This window comes from Trichechus manatus, unplaced genomic scaffold, assembly GCF_000243295.1.
Source record: "Trichechus manatus latirostris isolate Lorelei unplaced genomic scaffold, TriManLat1.0 scaffold00002, whole genome shotgun sequence".
Classification (NCBI taxonomy): domain Eukaryota; kingdom Metazoa; phylum Chordata; class Mammalia; order Sirenia; family Trichechidae; genus Trichechus; species Trichechus manatus.
The window spans coordinates 31,512,077-31,527,030 of record NW_004443938.1 but is presented as its reverse complement, the minus strand read 5'-3'; positions in this window follow the sequence as shown (position 1 = coordinate 31,527,030).

The window sequence follows — 14,954 nt, the reverse complement described above, 5'->3', positions numbered from 1 at the left end:
ATTAAACATCTCTTAGCATTGAGTTGGTAGATTTTTTTCTAGTATTTTAAAATCAATACATTGTTTTATCCTTACAGATTTCAAATGTTTTTCTAGACTCTTGACAAGGGTATAGGGCAAAGGACCTCTATTTATAGTGTCTACTAAAAGAAATTACACTGTAGAAAACTTAACCCATAGGGAGAAGGAAGAGAAGACTTTGGTTTCCTGAAAAGTGGATTACTAGCAGCTAAAGTACAGCAGAAGACTCATTAACAACCTTCAATATGCAGATGACACAACCTTGCTTGCTGAAAGTGAAGAGGACTTGAAGCACTTACTGGCGAAGATCAAAAACCCCAGCCTTCAGTACGGATTACACCTCAACATCAAGAAAACAAAAATCCTCACAGCTGGACCAATAAGCAACATCATGATAAATGGAGAAAAGATTGAAGTTGTCAAGGATTTCATTTTAAATGGATCCACAATCAACACCTATGGAAGCAGCAGTCACGAAATCAAAAGACGCATTGCAGTGGGCTAATCTGCCACAAAAGATCTCTTTAAAGTGTTGAAAAGCAAAGATGTCACCTTGAAGACTAAGGTGCGCCTGACCCAAGCCATGGTATTTTCAATCATATCATATGCATGTGAAAGCTGGGCAATGAATAAGGAAGACCGAAGAAGAATTGATGCCTTTGAATGGTGGTGTTGGCGAAGAATATTGAATATACCATGGACTGCCAAAAGAACAAATGAATGTGTCTTGGAAGAAGTACAACCAGAATGCTCCTTAGAAGCAAGGATGGCAAGACTTTCTCTCACATACTTTGGACATATTATCAGGAGGGACCAGTCCCTGGAGAAGGACATCATGCTTGGCAAAGTAGAGGATCAGTGAAAAAGAGGAAGACCCTCAATGACATGGATTGACAGAGTGGCTGCAACAATGGCCTCAAGCATAACAATTGTGAGGACAGGGCAGGACCAGGCAGTGTTTCTCATTCTGTTATACATAGGGTCACTATGACTAGGAACCCATTTGACAGCACCTTATAACAACAATAATAGTTGAACACGTTTCTATAAGAGTTCATAAAATCCAAGTGTTTAAAACAGACCCCCTCCTCTCTCTCTCTCTTCCCTAGCACTAATTAAGCACTCGGTTAATGCTATTTTAAAATATGATGGCTCTTGATTATACTCAGTAGATTATAATGGTTGAGTTCTGTGGAGTCAGCTGTTCTAATCTCAACTTGTACACTTACTAGCTGCGTGACCTTGACATGTAAGTGTACCACTTAACTTCACTAAGACTTAGTATTGTTTTAATTGTGAAGATAACATGGAATAATCTACTTAAAATTCCAAAAATAATACCCAAAGCATAGTAAAGTAACTAAAATTCTCATAATTGATAGCTAAAGGTCAGTGTATGCTAGTCATTTATTTTCTAGACATTATCACATTTAATTCTCAAAATAACCTTGAATTTTATGCTTTTATTTTATCTATTTTAATGAAGAATATGAAGCCTAGAGAATTGGCAACGTTTTCAAATTCATATAGCCAGTAAATAGTGGGATTAAGATTTGAACCTTTGCAATATGACTCTAGTATCTATTACCTCCTATTATCTTCTCCTTTGCAGATGCCATTTTAAACCATTTAGATAAATTGAAAAATTATAAAGTATTGAATTGTTTTATATAAGGGTTTATTTACTAAATATTATAAGTAGTCATACTGGTGTGGAACACTTGTAATTTGAACCATTTTTAGGAATCTTAACGAATGAATTCCAAAGATTTTTGGTGTTGGGGGATGTGGCAGGTTTTGGGGTAGAAGGGATGTGGCTGGTTTCTGTATATAAGCTGGAAAATGTTCTGAGGATATTTATTTGATTAATATAAAAGTCAGTACTTGAAAATCTGCCCCAAACAATAATTTTACCAATATATCAACTAAAGAAAACACAACAGAAAGTATCTGGTGGAATTTGTCTTGTTTGCCTGTTTTTTTAAAAAAATAACTTGGTGATCAATACTCTGAGAAATTTATTTTGTGCAAAGAATGATATAACATTAAAGATAGGATAACAAATAAGATAACTGGCAAGCAGGAAAATATTTTGCTCTCTTGGAAGACACTAGAAACATATTTCAAAATCAGCAGCTTAGATTTCTTCTTGATAATTTGTATATCTCAAAAATAAATTAGGAATGTACATGATATTCTATTACAGCACTTCAAACTACCAATCTTAGCTTCATAAGAAATCCTAAAAGTCTAAAACTATATGTCAAGTAGTGTTACACTGAGTACTGTATTATGTTCTCTTGGCAGTGTATTGAAATACTTGTAATTTTCATGTTTTATAGTCCCCTAGAATCATTAGCACACTTTCATTTTAGAGGCTCTGTTAAATTTAGCACTAAGGTCAATAGTTTGGGGAAATGAAAGTGATGGGTAAGATTCATTTTAATAGTTGGGAAACTCAACTGGGAAAATGATCTGTCAGTATTTTTCTGGAACACACCACTCTGTGTAATTAGATTGGTGGAATGAAGGGAGATAGAAAGGACAAGCTAAGATGTTCTTTTGGAAATAATTAGCCTTGAGAATGCAGTTAAAACAATGTGAGCATAAAAAGTTGCATAGTCAAATCTTGAGGGAAAAGAAAAAAGAATATAGAGAGATTAAGAGCAATGGATAAGGACATCCCTATAGAAGTGGAGAGCAGAGGTTAGGCCTTAGAACTAATAGACTTTCTTTACTAAAACTAAATCATTAAACCAACTTTTGTTGTTAAATTTTGTGTGCTTATATTACACTAAGATCTTCTCTACTTATTTCAAATTGTAAAAGAATCTGCTACTTTGCTCATGCTCTCTGTTAAAGTATAGAGTTCTTGAAGAAGGGAAGAGCATATTTTAATTATATACAATGCTGAAGCCCTGGTGGCACAGTGGTTAAGAACTTGGCTGCTAACCACAAGATCAGCAGTTCAAATCTACCAGCTGCTCCTTGGAAACACTTTGGGGCAGTTTTACTCTGTCCTATAGGGTCACTAGAGTTGGAATTGACTAGACAAGAACAGTTTTTGTTTATATATATATATATATATATATATATATATATATATATATATACACACAATGCTATGCACATGCCATTATCCAATATAATACGGAGCAAGGAAACCTTAGGGATTTTTGTATAGATGTGATCAAAAGTCCTGTATACTTTTATTATTCATGTATTGTTTGCCAAGTTTTGTATCAGCATTCCCTCTTTGCCTACCAACAGGCAGGCCTTAACTATCTGTCCACTACAGATCCTGAAGGTAAAATGAAAGCTTATGTTGAGGGTCTAGAGGTGTGTCCCCAGGAAGCCCACTCCTAGAAAGTCAATTTTTTTCTCAAAGTATCAGGTTTTATGTTTTAAATACATCTGAATTATGCATGTTAATATCCACCTTTGCCTTAATAAAAGTATATTTTTCCCCTAAATATGTGGATTAAATAAAGGAATAGCAAGGTGCACCAAAGTTATCCAATGGCTCTGCCAAACTTGCTGGTATACCATTGAGTACCCAAAGATTTATGGTTATCAAAGTTTGAGAAGTATGGGCATATGGGAAGAGACTTAAAAATAGACATGGACCTGAGAAGGAATGGCAATATAGCCAAATAGAGGGCAAGTGTCATTTTATTTGTTTGCTCTACTCCCATGCTCTCCTTATTTCAGGTCTCCCACATGTTTGCCAATCCAGGTATGCAGTACACATATTCTGATTTGTAATGACAATATATTTGGCCTAGAAAGGACTCTTCAATGAAAATCATAAATAAATTCTTGGTAGCCCTTACTTGAGTGATATTCTCCTTCCACTAGAGAAAGATTATCATGATTAGAACAAGTATAAACATTTTTTTTCTTATTTGGAATTTAGATAGAATGATAGAGGCTGTTTACATTGTCAAGTAACCTGCAGGTTTTGAACCTCCCATCTTAACCAAGCTCTTCACAAAAGAGCTTCTGAAAGAGTGTGGAGGACCAGGACCAGGAAGTAGTGTAAGCCATTCCCAGGCCTCCGTCTCTCCATGAGGCACACCGCATCCCTTTTTTGACATTCCATGTAGACACATGCACTTAATTCTCGAGGATTTCAAAACTGTTTCCAGAGCAATCAGGGACTTCCTAACAGTGTCTTAAGTTGAAAGATAACAGTTGTGCCCTGTGTTAACTCAGGTTACATGATATATGTGGGTTTTATGTCCCACAGAGAAATGGTCTAATTGTTTCTGTTAGAGTGCATAAAATTTTGCTCACTACAGCTGAAGTGTGCAAAAGACAGGGTGCTCAATGCAGACAATGATGAAAGCCTTGAAACGAAACAATGAATCTGTTAATAGAGTGGTTGAAAATACACTTGATGTATATGCTAGGTAACACACAAGAATGGTCTTTCCTGGGTAGTTGTTATTCATTTTTCTTTAACAACTCGAAAATATATGCATACACGACCTTAGGTTCCGGGAGCATATTTATTCTCCTAAGGAAATTGTTTATCACATTGTTTTCATAAAAAGTTTATTCTAAAATTATTTGGTATGCATGAATTGATATTCTACTTCATATTTCAGGGTTAGTAAAAGGAGCCCTGATTGCTCAGTGGTTAAGCACTCGTCTGCTAAATTAGGTGGTTCGAACCCACCAGCCACTCCATGGGAGAAAGATGTGGCAGTCAGCTTCCCTAAGGATTTACAGCCTTGGAAACCCTATCGGGCAGTACTACTCTGTCCTACAGGGTTGCTATGAGTTGGAATCTATTCAACAGCAATGAGTTTGGTTTTTTGGCTTGGTATAGACTCAGAGCATTTATAGATTTTTAATATAAACCATCCTAGATTTACAGTAAAGTTCCTTTTCTGGTATACATGTAATAGACTTGACTCTCTTTGCCTTCTAACAGATCAATATGTTCTCTTTTACATGGGGGTAACCCTTTTAAAAGAATAAAGAGGCACTAACAGAAGGATGTGACATATGTAATTGTAATGTGTGGAAAGTTGTGACTTAGATACCATGGGCCTGTCTTTAAAAAACAAAACAGCATTTCACCTCCTTTTGACATTGAAAAATTTCTTTCAGTTACTGAGAAGTCAACTAAAGAAGCATAAAAAACTAAAAATCATTATTTCTCTGAAATAGAGTGGTAAGGGAAGAGTTAGCAATATTTATGCTAAAAAATCAGATTAAAATTTCCTTCTAGGTATTACATTGTTCCAATTGTGAAGCCAGAATTTCACCCCAAGACATTTGAATTATATGTTTACTTTCTTATATTTGCCACTAACATTTATTTATTATCAATATATTTTGTAAAATCATTTTAACTAAGTCATTTGTTCTAGGACTATTCAAAAGAATATGTGTCAACTAAAATAAAAATTAATAAAAAGATTAAGGAGCATAAGACAACTATACTGTTCGACAACTTTAGCCTTTGATTGGTGTGTTTAGTACTGAGTTAAGATAACGATAGATAAAAAGAGAGAATAGTCACGTTTGCCTAAGCCAATAAAAGTATAAGAAACATGTAAGATGATTAATTAATATGGAAGGGACTTAAAAATTAAGGTAAGCAATGTGGATATGTTTTGTAAGCAATGCGGAGCTAGGAACGCTTTTGAGAAAGACATCACAATATTTAGAATAGCAACACTTTTGTGATCATAATATATGTATTACACATAATAAACATAATAACATTTTAAACTTCATAAATTTAAATATTCTTGCCATTTTATCTGAATCTGATATTTGGCAAATGGTCCATTCATTAAATTGTTAAATACAAAACAAAAACCAAACCAGTTGCCATCAATAGTGTTGTAGAGTAGAACTGTGCTTCACAGGATTCCATAGTTGTGACCTTTTGGAAGATCACCAGGCTTTTCTTCCAAGGTGTCTTTGGGTGGGCTAGAACGTCCAATCTTTCAGTTTGTAGCTGAGAGCATTAACCCTTTTACACTCCAATTCAGAGACTCTAATTCAGTTAAGGAAATGTGTAAAAGGAATGAGTAAATCATGATTACAACTAGAAAGGAGGTTGGAGTCAGAGCACAAAGAGCTTTTACATGGTAATCTGTGGCATTTATAGTTAATTCATTTTTACCAGGCTTTCATTACTTTGTGATTTGAGTATTATTTCAAAATACTTCATTACAAATCTCAAATAAATTTGACGCTAAATAGAGCTCCTTAACACTTTTTTAAAAAACTTCTCTCTTTGATATGTATTAGTTTCAGTTGACAATGTCTTTTGGCATTTTTCTCTGAGGTAATTAATTTGTTTTATTTTATCCTGTTGTGATTGAATCTTTTATCTATCAATTGAATATGTAGGCCTAACTACTGACAGTGTTTTATCAACATTTATATTTGATGAGGCTTAGTCAGTGAAATATAAAATTTCAGATATAAATTCAAGCAGCCTATAAACAGTATCAGAATACAAAATTAGATTTTTCTGATTGCTTTGCACTTTTCTATCAACTCCTGCCCACCTTTATGCTCCCACAGTGAATAACACAGGGATATGCACCTGGTAGACACTCAACAAATATGGTATATGACTTAAGGAATGTTTGTAATAATCTAGTTGAAACGCTAAAGTGCCGATTAAAATTAAATGTAGAAAAAGATCTAAAAAGGCTATTTGCCTTAAGGGTAAATCTGCTGAAAATTATCACCTGAACAAGGGGGAGAGACTAAAAATCCTTGGAATAATTTTTAAGGTCTGTAACCAGAAGATGTTATTGCAATCTTGGGAGTTTTTTAAGTGTCCAAACATCTGCTGGGTAGCATACACATATGGTTCACTGAAAAGATGCAAAAGTCAGGTAAGGGACAAGTTAGTGATCCAAACAAGAGAAAGTCTAACCAGTTAACAGTTATTTAAGTCTTCTGCAATGATCAGAAAATTATCACAGGACAGTATTTAGTATACTTTGGCACACTTTGAAATCACCCAAAATGCTTATACACCAAAAATTAACATCTTTTAATATGCTATTTATCCTCCTTCTTTCATGCTTCAAATCTGAGTGGGATAGTTGTGAATATCCAATAACTGTTTTTTTTTTGTTTTGTTTTGTTTTTTTGCCATATGAGTAAGATATGAGGTTTAATTCACTAGCCCTTAGCTGTAAAATCTCTGACAAGACAGCAAATACAAATAACCTCAAAATCAGTTTTTAAAAATATTTAAATGTATAACTTATTTGAGAAGTTACATTCTTGACCTAGAATCTCTTTATACCTATCTTTTTTTTATCCTTTTTAATTGAAAAATATAAATTCAAATTGAAGAAAACATAAATGTACTGCGTAATAAACAATACATAGAACATGTTTGTGCAATATCCTCCCAGAGGATTCCTGTATGTCACTTAGAAATCACAGTCTCAGCATTCAAAGAACAATTTGGTATTTTTTGTATAGCTAAGCATATGTGTAATATATGGAAAAGGGACCCCACTCATAGATATGTATTCAAGAATAATGAAAATATATGTCTGTAAAAGACTTGTATATGAATGTTTATAGCAGCTGTATTCATGACAGCCTCAAACTGGAAACACCACAAACGTCCATCAGCTGGTGAATGGATAAGCAAATTGCTGTATATCTGTATAATAAAATACTACTCAACAATGAAAAAGGGATAACTACCAATGGATGGATCTCAAAAGAACTATATTAAGTGAAAAAATCTAGACACAAAATACTACATACTGTGTGATTCCATTTATCTGGCATTCTGGCAAAGACAAATCTGTTGAGACAGAAATCAATCAGTGGTGGCCAGGAGCTGAGAATGTGAGCAGAGAATTGACTGTAAAGAAACAGGAGGAAACTTTCAGTAGTGATGCGATATTCTGTATATTGATTTTGGTGATGGTTATAAAACTGTAAACCAAACCAAGAAAACAAACCCGTTACTGTCAAGTCGATTCTGACTCATAGTGACCCTATAGGACAGAGTAGACCCGCCCCATAGGATTTCCAAGCAGCAGGTGGTAGATTTGAACTGCTGAACTTTTGGTTAGCAGCTGAGCTCTTATTTAAAAAGAGTAAAATTTGCTGTATCAAAACCTCAATAAAAAAAACTTATAAAAAAAAAAAAGGGCTGAGGAAGCCAGAAATGTGAGGAATGTGGAGAAAATTTACCAGAAACAATTTGCAAGCTTGCCTTGGGCCCTGGTGGAATGATGGGTCCACCCACCCACCCACTGGAAACCATCAAAGAGGGGCCACTCCTCAACAGTTATTGAGGTGGTCACATCATTCATTAAAAAAGAACTAAACCTCTTTCCTCCCTATGCTCAAGAACCTGTAATCTCTGTCAGAAGACACGTTATTTTTTATCTTGATATAAACTATAATTACAACTCAACCTTTCCACTAATAATTAGTGAGCTCTTAAAATGTGTCAGCCACTATTTCTTGTGCTGGTATTCTGTGGTAAACAAGGTAGGAAAAGACTTTATCCTCAAGAAGCATAAATTCTAGCCTAGCTAAGTTTAAGAAGGGTAACTAGGTATGAGGCTATGGGTTAAGTGCTTTTGAGAATTATCACTCTTTCTAATATTTCCAGAGCTGAAATGACTTGAGTGCTTTTATGATGGTGGAAAAAGGGGTCATTTAAAAAATTTAATAAGAGTCAAAAGAATATAATCACTTGCATCTTCTGAAACCTGTTTAGCATCATGACAACACATTTAAGTCTCCATTGACACATGGGTTGTGGCTGCGCATGAGGTAGATTGGCCAGAATCAAACCCTGATCTCCTACATGGAAGGTAAGAATTCTACCACTGAACTATCACTGCCCTGCCTATACCTATAACCTATTGCTGTTGAGTTGATTGCGATTCATAGCAACCTCACACGTTTCAGAGTAGAATTATGCTCCAACCTGTTCCAATGGCTGTAATCTTATGGAAGTAAATTGCCAGGACTTTCTTCTGTGGTGCAGCTGGGTGAATTTGAGTACTCAAACTACCAGCCTTTCAGTTGGAAGCTAAGCACTTTATCCATTTGCACCATGCAGGGACTCAAGTCTACCCACTGGTTAATTGTTTTCTATGTTTCTAGCCTGATTTCTTTTCTTCCTCTTCCTACCTTTTTTTTTTTTTGATTAATCAAGTATTTTCAGTATTCCATTCTACATCACTGTAGTGGGTACAATGGAGTGCTTCCAAGATCACCTTTTATGGGTAAAGGCATTCATTCCTGAAACTGCTTGGACTGTTGACTACTGAACTCTCACAGCTGAGTCACACCTCAACATCAAGGAGCTGCTTTGTTTAGGGGTCTTTTCTCTCCCCAGGGGTGGCCCACATCTAGTGACTGGTTGATGCAGGTGTATAATGTTTGCCCCCTCCCTTTACCAAAATTCAGGACATCTCTAGGTCACCTCGTAAGTGGTGGTAAGCAGGACCACTCCTTCTTCCATCCCTTCGTTTCCTAACCTATGTACCCTATCTATTGACATAACTGTAGCATATTGTTTTCCTCTCAATTAGCTATTATTTATGCACCTATTTACTATTTTTGGTAGTAGTGAAGACACATCTTTGACTTACTAATGTCTAATATAAAAATTTTAAATACTTTATTTACTCCTTGCCCTCAGGTTGTATCATTGTTTCTGAGTGTTTTAAAAGTATGTATTTTACAGTTTTGCATTTGTCAGCAAATTTATTTTATCATTCCAAATATATATATGTATTTAAATATTTAAATTTTCCTTTGAACTGGTCTTAATATTTTTACTGTTTCCCTTACTAATTAATGACTTGAATAAAATCTTTGACATATGTTAAAAAATAAAGGTATGTATTTTAAACCACACATGATATTATTACTCTTGTTTTATAAGCCAATATTTATTTAGATTTATTCACATGTTTACTCCACTACATTGATGGATTGACACGGTGGCTACAACAATGGGCTCAAGTATAACAACGATGATGAGGATGGTGCAGGACCGGGCAGTGTTTCCTTCTGTTGTACGTGGGGTCACCATGAGTTGGAAGCCACTCAACGGCACCTAACAACAACAATACATTGTTATTATTTCTCCCTACAAATTTATGCTTTCATTTGTTACCATTTTCATTCTACCCAAAGAACAACATGTGGTAATTTTCAGTGTGTATATCTGCTCCTGACAACTTCTGTCAGTTGAACATGTATTCATTTCACTTTAATTTTTCACTGATTATAGAAGTCTCGGTTGATAGTTACTTCATTTCATCAGTTTGAAGATAGGTTCTATTGTCTGCTGGATTCTACCATTTATATTAAGAAGTCAGCTTTCAGTCTTGTATTTGATGCTTTGCTAAGAATATCTTTTTCTCTCTCTTTGGTTTTCTCAGATTTGCTATACTATGTTTAAGTATGATTTTCTTGTGTATTATCCTTTTTTAGGTATGTAGCACCTCTTGAATCTCCGGGTAAAGTCTTAATTTAGTTTTGTAATATTCTCGGCCATTACCCTTCAAGATGTCAGGCTTACATCACTGGTCTTATTTTATCTCTTTTGTTATCTGTAATGTCAGTTTTGTTAGGATTATAGTTGGAAGACAATCTCTTTTCTGAACAAAGACAGTCATACTACTTTCTTTCCAATTTTATTTTACTAAAGTTTTTTTTTTATACTGAATATAGTTTTCATTACAATGTTGAATAGAAATAGTATAATTAGTTGGGAATGTGAGCATGCATATCTTATTCCTGATTATAATGGAATTCTGAAGTTTTATCATTTAATATTGTGTTTTCTGTAGAATTTTCTCATTAGCACACATCAGTTTAAGAATATTTTAGTCTATTAATCTTTTCTTGTGAATTTTATTCTGAAATAATATTGAAATGTGTAGTCATTTTTCTATATCTACTAAAATGATTTTGTGTTTTTCTCCATTAATCTGTTCATATAATAAGTTTTAAAGCCATAAGAATTTTTGGTATAGCCATCTCACTCACACTGAGTGATATATATACATACATACACTTGGTTTGTTAACATTTTATTTAGAATTTTCAGTTATTTTTATGAGTAAGATAAGATTGTAATTTTTTTATGCTTACAGTCTCATATCATTCTTATCTGGTTTATTATCAATATATTTCTTCTCTGTTGATGTCAAGTCAGTTCCTACTCATGGTGACCCCAGGTGTGCAGAGTAGAACTGCTCCATTTGGTTTTCAAGGCTGTGACCTTTTGGAAGAAGATCACTAGGCTTGTCTTCTGAGGCTCTCCTCTGGGTGGGTTTGAACTGCTAACCTTTCGGCTAGTAGTCAAGCCCTTAAGCGTTTGCATCACCCAGGGACTCAAAATCAATATATTACTAATTTCATTAAATTGTTTGAGGAAGATTCCCACTTTTTCTATTCTTATACTATTTCTCCTGTGTATAGATGAGAATTGTCTGTTAATTATGGTATTACTCATATTTTAAAGCAACTGAGTCTATTATATTTTTTATGGTAAGATTCATTTTTAGCAGCTTTTAGATATATAATTTACATACATTAAATTTAATCAACAATAAATGTATAATTATTATAGAAAAACTACATCACTGCAAAAAGTTACCTTGTGCCCCTTTGTAGTCCATACCCTCTCTCCACCTGTACCCTCCACCTGAAGACAACTGCTCTGCTTTCTGTCATGGTAAATTTACTATTTCTAGAACTTGACACAAACAGCATCATAAACTATGTAGTCTTATGTATGTTTCTTCTTTCATCTAACATAATACCTTTGCGATTTCCCCATATTGTCTCCTGTATCAGTAATTGCATTGCTGGCTTTTTGTTTTTTTTTGTTTTGCCAAGTCGTCCTCCACTGTGTGTGTACATCACTCATTGTTTATCCATTCACTAATTTGTAGGCACTTCAGTTGTTTCAAACTTTTTGCTATTTTGAGCAAAAACAATTTAAAATACAAACCTGTGTGTGAACATGTGCTTTCATTTATGTTTTGTGTTACATTTTGGTGCACAGTATATCTTGAGCTGACTTTTGAGTATAGTGCCAGATCAGGTTTGAAGTTCATGGTTTTGCATATGATACGCCAACTGCTCCAGCACTATTTGTTGAAAAGAAACAATCTTTTCTCAATTAAACTAACTTGGCACCCTTGTTGAAAATCAATTGACCACATTTATTTGCATCTATTTTCAGACTCTCAATGCTCTTAAACTGATCTATGTTTCTATCCCTATGCCAATGCCATGCTACTTTGATTAATGTGGCTTTCTAGAAGGTCTTTAAATCAGATAGTGTAAGTTCTCCAACTTTATTTTTATTTTTCAAAATTGCTTTGTCTATTCTAAGTCCATTGAATTTCCACATAAATTTTATAAACAGTTTGTTAATGTCCACAAAAACAGCCTGCTGGGGTTTTGATTGTGGTCACATGGAATCTATAGATCAGTTGGGGGAAATTAACATCTTAACAGTATTTAATCTTTCAACCCATTAAAACAGTATATTTTTTCTTTTATTTAGGTCTTCTTTAATTTTTTCTCAGAAATATTTTGTAGTTTCTCTGTATATATTGTGTGCATATTTTGTTAAATTTATCCTTAAGTTATTTTATGTTTGATGCTATTTAATTAATTGGTTTTAAATTTCAATGTGTCCTTGTTTTTTTGTTAGTATATAGAAGTACAATTAACTTCTTGAATAATGACACACTCTTTTAAATGCATTGATTAAAATTTCTATTATTCTGAGTCACAACTGTAAAATCATATTTTTTCTAATAAATCACTTAATTAAAATTTTCATTTTTATCTAATGTACTTTTATAATATTCTCTTATAATCTTCTTATAATCTATAATGTCTCTTATCATGCCACCTATTTATTTTTATTGTTTTTAAAGGGCTTTTTCTATTTTTTTAAGTATTTTGCTACATTTTATAGATCTTAATAAAATTTTAAAATAAATAGCTGTTCCTTTTTTTGTACTTTGTTATTAGATGCTTTCTTCCATCAGTAATTGCTGGTTAAACATTACACATTTTCCTTTAATTTGTTTATCTTTATTCTTTTTGACTCCTTAAGTCAAAAGCTTTGTTCACTGTTGTAGTTTTGATTTTTTTCGATTCTTATGCCCTTCTGATATAAATTTACCTCTAGTTTCCAACATTTTCACTCCACAAATTTTTATTTGCCTTATAAAAACCTGAGGCTTGGTCTTATGAGCCTAGAGTAAATTCACCTGAAATCTGTAATCCATGTGTGGCACAGCAATGTGTAATGGCACAGAGAGCAGGAGAGTTCACTTAGCTCATGGCTATAACAATGAGAGTGTACTGCTGCCCTTAGCAGATAAAGGTAAACTGCTTCCACTCATCTCTTGTTATTTTCATACCAAAAAAAAAAAAAAATGCTATGACAGTCGCTACAGATCAGGTCCCAGAAGTTGTAATGATTTTCTCAAGAATTTCTCAAAATAGTCTTCATTGGGAATAGCAGCCGAGACAAAAACAAAAAACAAAAAACTCATTGCCATCGAGTCGATTCCGACTCATAGCAACCCTATAATTTATGGTAGTGTACCATCATTCTCTAGATATATATGATTTTACATTGAACAAAGTTGAATTATATAGAAATGTAATTCTGCATCTTTCATGTTTTGATGGTGGCAGCAACTTTTATAATTCCTCTTATTGAGGGGGATAAAATCTCAAAATAATTATGCTGAGTCAAAGAAGAGAGAGAAAACAAGAAGAGAAATTGCATGCTTTAATGTCTATAAAATTCTACAAAATACAAACGTCTTAGTTATCTAGTGCTGCTATAACAGAAATATCACAAGTGGATGGCTTTAACAAAGATAAATTGATTTTCTCACAGTCTAGTAGGCTAGAAATCCAAAATCAGGGTGCCGCCAGCTCCAGAGGAAGACTTTCTCTCTCTGTCAGCTCTGGGAGAAGGTCCTTGTCATCAATCTTACCCTGGTCTAAGAGATTCTTAGGTGCAGGGACCCCAGGTCCATAGAATGTGCTCTGTTTCTGGTGCTGTTTTATTGGTGGTAAGATGTCCCCATGTCTCGCTGCTTGCTTCTCTCTTTTATACCTTAAAAGAGATTGATTTAAAACACAACATAATCTTGTAGATCGAGTTCTGCCTCATTAACATAACTTCCTGTAATCCTATCTCATTATCATCATAGAGGTAAGATTTACAACACATAGGAAAATCACATCAGATGACAAAATGGTGGACAATCACATAATACTGGGAATCATGGTCTAGCCAAGTTGACACACATTTTAGGGGGACACAATTCAATCTATGACAAGAAACTAATCTCTAATGTCAGAAAGCAGATCAGCTGTCACCTATGGATGGAGGATGAGAGAGTTAGGAAGGAGAGTTTACAAAATGACACAGAAAACTTTGAGAGTGATGTTGTTGTTGTTTTTGTGAGGTTCCGACTCATGGTGACCCTATGTACAACAGAGGAAAAGCTGCCTGGTCCTACGCCATTCTTATGATCGTTTTTATGCTTGAGCCCATTGTTGCAGCCACTATGTCAATCCATCTTCTTGAGGGTCTTCCTCTTTTTCACTGACCATCCAGCCTACTGAGCAGGATGTCTTTCTCCAGGGACTGATCCCTCTGGATAACACGTTCAAAGTATGTGAGACGTAGTGTCGTCATCTTTGCTTCTAAGGAACATTCTGGTTGTACTTCTTCCAAGGCAGATTTGTTTGTTCTTTTTTTTTTTTTTGAGTCTGTATACATTTTTATTACAGGTAAAAATATTTTTATACAGGTATGTAAATGTGGAATTAGATATCTGTGCACATTTTATTTTATTTTTTATTGTGCTTTAGTTGAAAGTTTACAGAGCAAATTAGTTTCT